This window comes from Diplotaxodon limnothrissa, linkage group LG7 (genome assembly GCF_057381915.1).
Source record: "Diplotaxodon limnothrissa isolate DT_005_m linkage group LG7, D_limnothrissa_male_GT1.1, whole genome shotgun sequence".
Classification (NCBI taxonomy): domain Eukaryota; kingdom Metazoa; phylum Chordata; class Actinopteri; order Cichliformes; family Cichlidae; genus Diplotaxodon; species Diplotaxodon limnothrissa.
Window position 1 is genome coordinate 1,307,350 of NC_140602.1, and position 14,439 is coordinate 1,321,788.

Below are 14,439 nucleotides of genomic sequence, written 5' to 3' on the forward strand. Positions count from 1 at the left end.
GGAGATGAGTCACCGAGCTGTGCGCAGACACACTGTCACGGTCCTGAGTCTGTGGACTCAGTGTTTTTCTGTTTGTATTAGTTATCTTTGTTTTCATGATGTGTTTTGATTCTCTTGGGTTTGATTTCTGTCACTGTATCCCCTAGTTTAGTCCACGTCTGTTCAGTTTCCTGTTTTACTTTGAAAGTCTGTGTACTATGTCAATGTGTTGAGTTTTGCCTCCCCTTGTCTTGTCATGTCTGATGAGTCCCAGCTGTGCTCTCCTCCTGTTTCACATTCCCTAATCACCTCAGTATGTATTTAAGCCCTGTGTTTTTCCCTGCCAGTTGTTGCGTCCTCCACATTTGTTGTGTGTGTATCCATGGTCGTCTTCCTTCAGCATCTCCTGTCTAGTTAGTTTAAGTTGTTGTTTATGTATCGTCCAAAGGTGACTCTCCAGCAAATAAAGCCGTCGTTTAAGTTAATGTTTTGTCTCCGAGTCCTGCACGTGGGTCCAGCCACTGACAGCCACACAACTCATCGTGACACACACGCTGTAAAAAAGTAAAAAAATATCCAGTTTGTTTTCAACTGAAGCTCCAGGTTTCCCTCATCGTCCCAACCTCAGATACTCAGATGGAAATGGAAACATGACATTAATGTTCATTCAATATATTCAGACTTTTATTGCACTATTGATGACAAATTCCTAAACAGCATTCGATAATTTGTGATGTTAGAAAAGTATTGTTGCATCTATAATACTCCTTCTTTTTCTCTTTTCCTTGTCACATGTGGTCAACGTGAGTCATGAGTACATGAGGTACCCTCACACAGGCACACACTGTAAATAGTGATGTGATGCAAGTCTTTGTAAGAACTGTTGCATCAGATGTGGGGTGGGATCCACTTACTGAGGACACAAAAACTAAACTAAAAATGTATTTTGCAACTCACTAAATAAGACTTTTTTGCTGACAGCAATCACTTTTTCCAGTTTCATGCTCTGTTCAGCCACCATTTATCCAGAGATGCTGAATATGAGTTCCTACACTTATATACAATTATCAAGAATATGTTCAACATGTACAAATCACAGTTTGGCCATAACGAACACCTTGTTCAAACATAAGAGTGTCCACCAGGATGCTCTAGGTCGCAGGTCAGGTGATACGATTTTGTAATCGTATCAGCAGACCTGCGACCATATGTTCTGGACACTCGGGTAAAGAGAGGGGCTGAGCTGTCAACTGATCACCACCTGGTGGTGAGTTGGATCAGGTGGTGGGGGGAGGACGCTGGACAGACCCGGTGCACCTAAACGTGTAGTGAGGGTGTGCTGGGAACGTCTAGCAGAGGCCCCAGTCCGCGAGATCTTCAACACACACCTCCGGCAGAGCTTCAACAGCATTCTGAGGGAGACTGGGGACATTGAGTCCGAATGGACCATGTTCAGGACCTCCATTGCTGAAGCTGCTGCATTGAGCTGCGGCCGCAAGGTGGTTGGTGCCTGCCGTGGTGATAATCCCCGAACCATATGGTGGACACCAGAGGTGAGGGCAGCCACCAGTCTGAAGAAGGAGTCCTATTGGGCTTGGTTAGCCTGTGGGACTTCGGAGGCAGCTGACAAGTACCGACAGGCCAAGTGGAATGCGGCTCGGGCAGTGGCTGAAGCAAAAACTCAGGTGTGGGAGGAGTTCGGGGAGGCCATGGAAAAAGACTGTCGGACTGCCTCGAAGAGATTCTGGCAAACCGTCAGACGTCTCAGGAGGGGAAAGCGGTGCTCTACCTGCACTGTGTATAGTGCTGGCGGAGCGCTACTGACTTCGACTGAGAAAATTGTCAGGCGGTGGAAGGAATACTTCGAGGACCTCCTTAATCCCACTGGCACGTCTTCTGAGGAGGAAGCAGAGTCTGCGGATGACCCGCTTATTTCCGGAGGCGAGGTCACTGAGGCAGTTAAACAACTCCTTGGTGGCAGAGTCCCTGGTGTGGATGAGGTCCGCCCCAAGTTCCTGAAGGCTCTGGACGTTGTAGGGCTGTCCTGGTTGACACGCCTCTACAATGTTGCGTGGAGATCAGGGGCAGTACCTGTGGACTGGCAGACCGGGGTGGTGGTCCCCATCTTTAAGAAAGGGGACCGGAGGGTGTGTTCCAACTACAGGGGGATCACACTCCTCAGCCTCCCTGGGAAAGTCTATGCCAGGGTGCTGGAAAGGAGAGTTCGTCCGCTAGTCGAACCTCGGATACAGGAGGAACAATGTGGTTTCGTCCTGGTCGCGGAACACTGGACCAGCTCTTTATCCTCTTGAGGATACTTGAGGGTGCATGGGAGTGAGTTGCTTGTGTCGGGCGATAAATTCATCAACATTAGTCAACAGGTTTCCTAAATCTTTACATGCCTCTGCACATTCAGATTCAGTCCATGGCCTGTAAACACAAATAACACAGCTTCGGTCATCTTCAACACCAAAATGGGGATTCGCAACCTCCACCATGGGAAAGGTATCATGGAAAGGGGAGGCAGGCATAGCAAATGCACTCGCCTTATCCCCTGTAGCTTTGGATCTAGTGTTATAAGGGCTTAAATATTCTGCTGCGGCATCCCCAAACTCCAGCCGTACTCTGTCCTCCTCCTCTCTCTCTCTCTTCTCCTGCTCCCGCTTTTCTTCCTCCTCTCTGACCTCTCTCTCTCTCTCTAATGCTGCTCTACGCTGTTGGTCCTTTAACGTCAGCACCACTGAAGTAGTGGTTTCACAGCTAATGCCTGCAAAGCTGCTCTCTTCGCATTCACTGCCTCCTGTCTTTTCTGCGCCTGCTCTAACCACAATTTAGCGGACGCCAATTGTAACTCTTTCTCCTGTTTCAATTTTCCTTTCGCACAAGCTGCCTTTACTGTCAACTGGTCTACTAACACTTGACATTGTCCTACAACCAATTTACCTTCAAAATCATATTTCTTGCGCCAACGTCCTAAATACTTTGCGCTACCCGGAGCGAATTTCATCATAAACTTCTCATCACCCTCTGACACACTCTTGGTTGCTTGGGAACCCATAATAACAACACACCACGCGTTCTGCTCCGCACACACTCACACAACAACAACAACAACAACGATGACAACAATGACAACGACAACAACGACAACAACACAAAATAGGCCTATCGTCCAGCACAGTCTGGACTCCACGGAACTTCTCAACGCCTCACAAAGTGGCGGAGAACTCACCTCTCGCTCCACAAAGCAGCGAGGAACCTCTCGCTCCACAAAGCAGCGAGGAACCCAGTTATCCACAAAGTAGCGAACTTCTCAACGCCTCACAAAGTGGCGGAGACTGCACAACCACACGGTTATAGAGTCGGGCTCTTTAAACTTACTTGGTGTTGCTCATTGCGTGTAGCATCAGTCCCGAATCCCGTCAATCGTCATCCATCGAGGAGAAAAAACAGACGGCTAATCCACCGGCCCGATGACGAATTCTCACGCCTCGGGACTTTGCTGCAGGACCTCTATAAGTCCTGGCTGACGTCAGTCTGTCGGCGTGTCTCTTTTCCCCTCGGTGAATGTCGACTCCAGGGATCCGGCTCGAAGGACCAATTAATGATAGGTTTGTAGCATAAACCTATTCGCTGGAACGTTAAGGACAATCTGCTACGCAGCAAAAAGCAAGACACAAGGCACCAAAGTTCTCTGGTTTACTCATGCATGAGGGAGACCTGGCTGGAGCCAAGCGTCGTTCCACCACTTGACCTCTGTCAGACTCTCAGCCAGGTTCCCCACAGCACTCCTTTTATTGTGGTTACATGAATATGCATAGGGTCATTAACATATAGCATCTTACATAGGTATACATGTAAACAAAGAATACTGTGTGTGTGTGTGTGTGTGTGTGTGTGTGTGTGTGTGTGTGTGTGTGTGTGGGGTCAGAGTGTGACCCCATAAACGACTTCCTTAACCTGCTGGTCTGGAAAATCCAACAGTTCATCTAAACAAAAAGCACTTAGACTAGAACAGACGTAGCTACGTTAATCCTACCATAAAACAATGAAGACATTCTAGTGTGGAATACACACCAAGCCTTTGCAGCCTGTTAAAGATCACACAACCTATCACTACACAATTGATTACACACCTCTAAGAATATATGGTTAAATATTTCCTAATACAAATGACAATAATAAAATCTAAACCCAACAAGAGGTGTTGCGGGAGTATGGGGTGTCTGGCCCATTGCTACGGGCCATTCGATCCCTGTACAACCGTTGCAAGAGCTTGGTTCGCATTTCCGGCAATAAGTCGGACTCGTTCATCATGCATCCCACGGACTCGTGATGGGCTCCGCCAGGGCTGCCCTTTGTCACCGATTCTGTTCATAATTTTTATGGGCAGGATTTCTAGGCGCAGCCAAGTGGTGGAGGGCTTTCACTTCGGTGGCCTCAGAATCTCATCTTTGCTTTTCGCGGATGATGTCTTTCTGTTGGCTTCATCGGGTGAGGGCCTCCAGCTCGCACTGGAATGGTTCGCAGCCGAGTGTGAAGCAGCGGGAATGAGGATCAGCACCTCCAAATCTGAGGCCATGGTTCTCAGCCAGAAAAGGGTGGAGTGCTCACTCCGGGTCGGGGACGAGTTCCCGCCCCAAGTGGAGGAGTTCAAGTATCTCGGTGTCATGTTCAGTGATGGAAGAAGGGAGCCGGAGATCGACAGACGGATTGGGGCTGCGGCTGCAGTGATGCGGATGCTGCACCGGTCCGTCGTGGTGAAGAGGGAGCTGAGTGTAAAAGCGAAGCTCTCAATTTACCGGTCGATCTACGTCCCTACCCTCACCTATGGCCACGAGCTGTGGGTAGTGACCGAAAGAACGAGATCGCGGATACAAGCGGCAGAAATGAGCTTCCTCCGAAGGGTGGCTGGCCTCTCCCTTAGAGATAGGGTGAGAAGTTCGGCCATCCGGGAGGGGCTCAGAGTAGAGCAGCTGCTGCTCCACATCGAAAGGAGCCAGCTGAGGTGGTTCGGGCATCTGACAAGGATGCCCCCTGGGCGCCTCCTGGGTGAGGTGTTCCAGGCATGTCCCACCGGGAGGAGGCCCCGGGGCAGACCCAGGACACGCTGGAGAGATTATATCTCTCGGCTGGCCTGGGAACGCCTTGGTGTTCCCCCCGATAAGCTGGAGGAGGTGGCTGGGGAGAGGGAGGTCTGGGCCTCTTTGCTTAGGCTGCTGCCCCCGCGACCCGGCCCCGGATAAAGTGGATGAAGATGGATGGATGGATGGATGGATGTTCAACATGTATCAGCTGCTGCTGAGGAGGAGGATTTTTAAAACTGTAAAAACCTTTTAGCTTTACCTTCATCAAGTCTATCAGAATGAAGCTGGCGACATAATTCAGTCTTTTTAACCAACCTAGAAAGGAAAAGTTGCTTCTGACTGTTTCAAAACAAGAATTCATGCTGGTTTAAAATCACAATGATTTGCGGAGTAAATGTTACCGCTGTGCAACACAGCAACACAAAGATGGATCGCCTCGTAGGTTTATTGTAATTATCAGAAATGATAGACTGTGTCCCCACCAAAATAAGCAAAGAGCTCCCAGTTATTTCTATTAAAAAGAGCATAAATGTTTATACAACTCCTACATAATCTTTTCTAAGAAAGAGCACAGAGGCTGGGGCCCGATGCAGCCTGTGAGAAGCAGAGTGTGGGCAGAGGGCTAACCGGAGGTGTCAGGACATCATCTGCAGTGCTCAGTCTGCAACGTTAAAAACAACACAGTTAAAGATGGAAAGAGAGAGAAAAGATAAATGGATCGATAAAAAAGAGGAATACTGGGGTGCAGTGCAGGTCCTAATACTACCATGACTACATCATATGTGATGAGCACAAAACTGAGGTGAGATGAGGGAAGCGTTAGTCTTCATCAATCAAAACGGAGAGCGAATCAGGAGAAGGTCAGCCCCTAGTTTAAAAACCTGCTGAAGTAACCGTAGACATCAGCGACGTTTTTCAGTCGCTAGCTTGGATCTCTGACCTCACTGAAAGGTCAGTGAAAGGATATAAGTCACAACAGCAACAACAATCACAAATAAACAAATAAAAAGAATAATTTCTCCCAGGGATCAATAAAGTATTCTGATTCTGATTAAATATGAAATGCAAAATGTGACTAATCTCATTTTCCTTCTTTAGATGCTTCAAACAGGAAATGGGTGCAAAAATCTGAAATGATCTGAAATTTTCTCCAAGGTCAAAAATATATATTCAAGCTCAAATGTTTACACCCCCAAAATATCTCTTTGTTACTACTGTAGTAATCAGGGGAGACTCAGTGGAAGTCTTACTAAACGTTTGTACTTGAACCTGGAAAAAATCATTACACAAAAAGGCTCCTGATCGTCGGAGGCCCTGTGATATGGTTTAACTGAGGTAAAATTAAAGACACAATCAGCATAAAGCTAATCCACTGCAATATATCTAATGAATGTGCCTGTGTGTGTTTTATAATGTTCCTACAAAAATAAATGCTCTTAAAAATAATCTTCGTAGCTCATGTGATAACTAATGTAAGGATTATCATTGTACTTTGGGGGTTTTACACAGTGTTTGTACATTTTAATTCCACATTTACATGATTAAAATGACATCACTGAGATCTGCTCTCGGCTGCAGGGAAAGTGTCACAAAGATGCAAAACAGGAAAATGTATCTTTTTTTTTAATACTTCCGACACTTTATTCACTTTTAGTCACTTACAGTTATTTATTCACTTATTCAGTCACTTAAAACTGTGTATATACTGTATATTTTAAGTATTTCTATCTCATTCTTATTGCCTGTTTATGCCCTGTCCTTATTTCTAACGTCATGCTGCTCTGTTGTATCTTAATTGCCCTTTGGGGATAAATAAAGTCTCTCTGATTCTGATTCACTTGGGAAAGATATATTTTAAAATACGTGTAAAGACAGATCAACCATCAGTTACCTAACTGAGGTTCCTTGAAGTTGTTTGTTGTGGCTGCATGAAACTGGCTGCAAAGAAGGTACTGCACAAAAGCCTTCTAGTGGTCGTTTTCATCTTTGTCTGCAAGTTCAACTTTAAAAGTGTGATGGAACCAGGAAATAGAGAAGCTTCACCCTCAAAAGAAAGGTTGTGCTTCTGTGCCTTAGCCAACATGTCTCAAAATGTGCAGCCTTTACTTTGAAGGCAGTTCTGGTTTGTGGCAGTTCGCTGCAGCTCCAAGAGTGGCTGGCCACTTCTAGACAAATTTGTCACTTACGTTCAAGCATCTTTCTGCTAGCTGCTTGGGTTACTGACTGTGTGACTGGGTCACCTAATCCTACACCATTATGTAGTTAGTGGTCACATGCATTAATGTAATGACATTGCATTTTTCAGTTACACAATAATGTCGCACGTGCTAAATGCTGTAATTGCATCACAGTTACAGTTATAGCACTGCTAATGCTAAGCCTCTTCAGTTATCTGCACTCAGTAGATAGAAAGAAAAAAAATCCAAATGACGCTTTCTTCGTCCTGCAGCTTGTGTTACAATCTGCTGCATCCTGTATGTGTGCTGGGAAGAGGAAATGTTACAGCGATCTGAAGCTTTTGAGGAATGGAGACATAGGCATTCCTTTTATTTTGATTGCAAAAAAGGAAAACGATGCAACTCAGACATGCAAACTGCATCCAGGACAGAAACAACTGCATTATACTGCTAACACAGCTTTGGCTCTCGTTCTGCATCTGAACAGCCAGCACGGCAATACAAAGCTAGCCAACACATAAACACATAAACGTCTGTGAAAAAGACGGAGCAGCACGGCAGTGCAGCGTGTGATCTGGACACAAGCGATGGAGGCACAGCTTTGGAAAGCTCATCCGAGCCTTTTCGATGTGGCAGCACAAAATTATCACGACCACAACAACAAAATAGTTGGATTTACACTGCTGCTCAATCACAGCTGCCTGATCAATGTTTTTCATTAGCAATTTAGCAAAAGTTGATGGTGGTGGCGTGTCTGTGTGAGTGAAAGACAGAGAGAGAGATTTTCTGTTATAACCTTCATTTTATGGACGCACAGTGTGAGCACTCAGGTCGCATCAGAGCATCGGGCCGTATAGTGTGAGACCTGCATCGTGACCTATGAACTTCTAACCCCTGTGAGTCAATCGTGCAGTTTGAGCAGGAGCTGAATAACGTGACTGAAAAAATCGCACAGTGTCTGCCCAGCATAACCAGACCTTGATCTTGAACTGGTAACAAAAGCAGTGACGAGCAGTCAGGTTCGTGTTGAAGCCTCAATTTCTGCTGGTACAGGTTTCTACAGTAGAATCACAGAGTTGACTGTTATAAGATAAGATAAGATAAGATAAGATAAGATAAGATAAGATAAGATAAGATAAGATAGAACTTTATTAATCCCTCGGGTGGGTTCCTCTGGGAAATTCGACTTCCAAAAAGCACAGCAACGACCGAAGTTACAGTTACAGAATTGTTATATATATATACACACACACACACACACACACACACACACACACACACACACACACACACACACACACACACACACACACACACACACACACATATATAAATACAGAGACAATATAAATAAAATATACAAAGGGGATAAATAGAATAAATAGGGATAAAAAATAAAAATACAAGTGAATTGCACATTTCAAGTATTGAGTCTATTGCACTGTTGACTATTTACAAAAAGTATTGCACAAGGTATTGTACAGTGAGGTGAAGAGGCACTACAGCTTAGTTGTTCCCCCCTCCTTTGTCCTCCTGTTTCCCCTCCCTCTCCCCTCCAGAGAGGAGTTAAACAGTCTGATGGCGTGTGGGACAAAGGAGTTTTTAAGTCTGTTAGTTCTTGTCTTTGGGAGAAGCAACCTGTCACTGAACAGACTCTTCTGATTGTTTATGGCCGTGTGCAGAGGATGCCTGGCATTGTCCATAATGTCCATCAGTTTCTTTAATGTCCTTTTCTCTGCCACTGTCACCAGAGTGTCCAGCTTCATGCCGACCACAGAGCTAGCCCTCCTGATCAGTTTCTCCAGCCTGGATGAGTCCCTCTTTGCTGTGCTGCTCCCCCAGCACACCACAGCATAGAAAAGTACTCCAGCAACCACCGACTGGTAAAACATCCTCAGGAGCTTCCTGCAGATGTTAAAAGACCTCAGCCTCCTGAGGAAGTACAGTCGGCTTTGGGCTTTTTTATACAGGTGCTCTGTGTTGCATGACCAGTCCAGTTTATTGTCCACCCACAGCCCGAGGTACTTGTACTTGTTGACCACCTCCACCTCCTCCCCCTCTATCTGAACCGGCAGTGGACCTTCTCTGGACCTCCCGAAGTCCACAACCAGTTCCTTAGTCTTTGAGGTGTTGAGTTGCAGGTGGTTTGTGTGACTCCATGCGACAAAGTTCCTCACCAGACTTCTGTACTCCTCTTCCTGATCATCCCAGATACACCCCATGATGGCCGTGTCATCTGCAAACTTCTGAATGTGGCATAATTCAGAGTTGTAGCAGAAGTCAGAGGTGTACAGGGTGAAGAGAAGAGGGGACAGCACAGTTCCCTGTGGTGCTCCTGTGCTGCTGACCACAGTGTCAGACGTGATGTCCTTCAGCCTGACGTACTGTGGTCTGTCGGTGAGGTAGTCGGAGATCCAAGCCACCAGGCAGGGGTCCACCTCCATCCTGTTCAGTTTTTCCTGAAGCATACAGGGCCGGATGGTATTAAAGGCACTGGAAAAGTCAAGAAACAGGATCCTGACCGTGCCTTTTCCCCCATCCAGGTGTGAGTGGGCTCTGTGTAGGAGGTACAGGATGGCATCCTCCACTCCGACACCCGCCTTGTATGCAAACTGTAGTGGGTCCTGGGCATGTTGTACCTGTGGTCGGAGGAGGTTGAGGAAGAGCCGCTCTAGAGTCTTCATAAGATGTGACGTCAGTGCCACCGGTCGGAAGTCATTCAGCTCATTGGGCCGGTTCTTTTTGGGGACCGGGACGATGCAGGATGTCTTCCATAGGGCGGGCACTCTCCCCAGTCGCAGACTGAGGTTGAAGACTCGTTGTAGCGGCTCCCCAAGTTCAGCAGCACACGCCTTTAGCATCCTAGGACAGACCTTGTCTGGGCCTGCTGCCTTTCTGGGGCGAAGCTTCCTCAGTTGTCTCCTGACCTGATCCACTGTGACACTGGGAGATGTTTGGGAGGAGGGGAGGGGGGGAGATGTCTTGCTGCTGAGAGAGGGATTGGAGGAGGGGGGTGTCATGGTGTCAGGAAGGGGGGGAAGCGAGGGAGGCAGGAGAGTGGGGGGAGGACTCTGTAGTGAAGGTGAGGGTGAGGGTGGGGGGGTTGTGGGCTGGTCAAACCTGTTGAAGAAGTTGTTGAGTTCGTTTGCCTTCTCCACAGTCCCCCCCACTGTGCTTTTCTTGGTGTTGTGGCCTGTGATGGTTTTCACACCATTCCAGACCTCCCTCATATTGTTCCTCTCCAACTTCTGCTCCACCTTCCTCCTGTAGGTGTCCTTTGCTTCCCTCAGGCAGCGTTTCACCTCCCGCTGTGCTGCTTTCATCTCCTCCTTCACTTTGCTCCTGTTATAGTTATGTTGTAGTTTTTGCTTTGTGTTTACACATAACAACTAAAAAACAGAGCATATGTGTGTTCTCATTAGGATAAGGATGTGTTAGTGTGTGCAACTGTAGCTTCAGATTTATATGCTACTGTTTCACGTCATTATATTGAATAACATAAAAATAATGTAACAAGTATTGTAACCAATTCCTTTCTCAGGCAAGTAACTTCTGGCAGTTCATTACTATAAGAAACACGCTGCATTCATTTGAAGTACTTTTAAGAAAAGGTTTGGGCATTTTGGAATCTGTTCCTTTAACCTCTGATGACAGGTTTTGTTGTCTCCTCCCTCCAGGGCAGAGCCGGTCCCTGCTCTGGTCCAGAAAGACCTGCACGTCATCAAGCTGCAATCAAGCACAGTTACATAATGAGCAGCCAGATTGTCTGCCATTCACAAATCATAATGTGGCCTCCAAATGTTGGAGCCATCACCTACCTGCCTGCCCTCCTGGACGCCTTTCTCCTCTGGATTTGGAAAACAGGATTGGTTGGATTTTCTCAAAGTTTACTCCGTCTCGGCTCATGACCGAACAATCATGCTTTCCAAGCGTTCATATTACAAACAGTATTAATGGACATATGTCTGTGAAGGTTCTCAGTCATCCAGGTCATCGTAGTCAGAGGAGCTTGCAAAGAAAAGCGTCTGGACTTCTTTAAGTTACTTGAAAACGTTTCACCTCTCATCCGAGAAGCTTCCCAGTTTCACACCTTGGCTCAGGCGATTAGAGGATCATCAGGGGTCCTTTTGTCCCTCTGTGGGGGGAAACTCCCACTAGGTTTATATCTGGGACTCTCCACCATTTGACCTTAGAACTGAAGAAGCTTCTCGGATGAGAGGTGAAACGTCAATACAAGAGCTGTTGCTTGTCTGGTAAGAACATCGTGGCAGGAGTCATCCTTCAGAAAAGAGAAATAAATATAGGAGTGTAATAAACTGGTAAAATGTTTTATCAAAAGAAGTTGTTATTGTTCAGTAGTGATAGACTCACCATAGATTGGGATGATGCTACTCCATCTGCGAACCCGCTTGGACAAGCTGCTGAAATGTTATAGCTGTCAGTGAGACGCACTGAAAACTCTTATGATAGGTTTGTAGCTTGAACCCATCCGCTGGAACGTTGAAGACAATATAATTACACAGCAAAGCAAGACACAAGTAGGCAAAGTTCTCCATGTTACTCATGCATGAGTAACCTCAGCCAGGTTCCCCACAGCACTCCTTTTATTGTGGTTACATGAATATGCATAGGGTCATTAACATATAGCATCTTACATAGGTATACATGTAAACAAAGAATACTGTGTGTGTGTGTGTGTGTGTGTGTGTGTGTGTGTGTGTGTGTGTGTGTGGGGTCAGAGTGTGGCCCCATAAACGACTTCCTTAACCTGCTGGTCTGGAAAATCCAACAGTTCATCTAAACAAAAAGCACTTAGACTAAAACAGACGTAGCTACGTTAATCCTACCATAAAACAATAAAACAAGGTACGACCTCTCCATGCTCCTAGGATGTAGGTGTGCATTCCAGTGTGGAATACACACCAAGCCTCTGTAGCCTGCTAAAGATCACAGTCCTATCACTACACAATTGATTATACACCTCTAAGCATATATGGTTAAATATTTCATATTATATTTTAAGCATAAGTGACAATCAACAATACAAAACCTAACATCTTGTAAAAAGGAAAACTGACTGTTTGCGCCTTGGCTACTAAAACATTAAGTGTAAAACTAGAATGACTGTATATCTCGTGATATTTTCGAAGTTAATACGAACCATCACTGGTTCAGTGTCCTCATCTTGTTTGACATCAATAACTCCATTTCACCAAAAGCCTGTATGCATCCTCAAAGCGCAGCTATAAGAAGACATTTTACATGAAAAATGCAGCAGAGCTTCAACCCTGATGCCCCAGTCATCGTCATCATCATCACTGCCGCTGCTACCGCTAACCCTCCCTTGTGTTTTTTTTACTCTCACGAACATTCATAGCTTTCATCTTTCGGCTGTGCTCCCTGAAGTCCATCTGCATAGCTATCGGGCATAAAATGAAAAAGGGGAAAGCAGAACAAATGATGGTGGAGGTGCCACAGAGGCCACTTCCCTAAAACAAGTGAAAACTGAACAACAGAAACAGCTGCCAGAACCCTTCAAGAGCCACTTTCAGCTGCTGGTATTTTAGAAGAAGCGCCATAAACAGATACGATTTCATACCTATTAGATATACACTTCATCGCCATCTATTTCTCAGTGTTTTTGCTCCTGCTTGTGATGTGTGACATCTTAAACAGTACAAAACTGGCCCAACAGGCACATTTTTCGCTACTCCTTGCTGCGTATATCCTTTCATACGCCACATTTGCTTTTACACATTGCTAAAGATGCAGAGCTTTCTGATGAAGAGACTTTCAGTAGCTCTTTGCTTTCCGTTCAGTCATCCTGGCTCTTTTAGATGATTAAATATGCAGGGCTGTTTGTCCTCTTTTCCCTTTTTTCTACCAGTGCAAAGCCTCGTCCCTGCTCTGTGTTGTGAGTCTGTGGCGCCTGCAGTTGAAGTGCTTCAGCTCTGCTGCTGCTGGTTATAAATAAAAGACATCGAGTTCTGTTGTAGTTTGGCCGTGCATCTGCCTGCAGCTGCTTCTTAAGTGATCTCTGTGGAGCCCTGGCCGGCATTCAGGGAAGAAATAAAGGAGTATGTTTGTCATGACAATAGGGAGCACTACCTTATATGAGGATTACACCAGGTTTATAAAGATGCGTCTGTCACGTCTAGCGAATCTATGGCCTGGTAAATTGTGCATTTGTGTGCATGTGTTTCTGGTGCAATCTGTGGTTTTGCAAGGAGGGGTAACCTCTCGAGCGATGCTCCACAGAGCACGATGAAAGGAGAGGTACGCAGGGACAACACAAGCCATTCCAAATAGCACTCAGTCTGAATAATGCAGCAGTATGGAGCAGGGAGCGAGGGGGAGGGAAGAATTACCGGGCAGGGTGTGAGCGATTGTGTAGTGAGTGCCGACAGAGAGAGTTACAGGCCGAGCGAGCACAGGCAGAGGTGGTGGAGATAAGAGGCGAAATAATGTGCACAATCCGAAGGGAGAAACAAACAAAACATAATCGTGCTGATTCATAAAGATACAGAAGAGCGGCGTGGAGGACGAGGATGGCAGGAGAGGAGGAAGAGTAACAAAGGTTATTAGCATTACCATTAAATAAATAACTACACAAAAGCCCCCCCAACTCACAGACACACAGACGTGCGCACACACGCGCACATGTACGCACACATTTGCACACACACAGACGCACACACTTTCTGAACACTACAAAGCTTTTCCTAAAGGGCTAAAAATAACTGCACAGGCCTGCGTTTCAGCTGCTGAGATAAAGAATCCCAGCAGCATCTCATTATAGGCACCGTGGCTCACCGAACAGCCCCCTGTATATTTTGCATTGTGCAAGACGATTACATGAATGAAACGTAAACACTGAAATTGTGAATGTGTGTTAAGGCAGAGAAACGTACAAAAGTTTCTTTTTGTGTAGCCAGTTCGGCTTGAGCCCTTGCACGCATGTACACTGTGTACATTTTAAAAGTGATTACTGTTGTTTGCAGTGTTTTAAATCTGCCATAAAACTCAAAAAGCTCCATTTGAAACAGGATCAGTTTCTGGCAACTGCCTACAGGCTAAATTATAATACACGTGAGGCGTTTGATATGAAGGGAGGAAGAAATGATTTGGGGTCATCTGACTTTAAATAAAAATAAATAAAGCAGGTTCTTCAATTTGAATTCTTGACATACTTGATC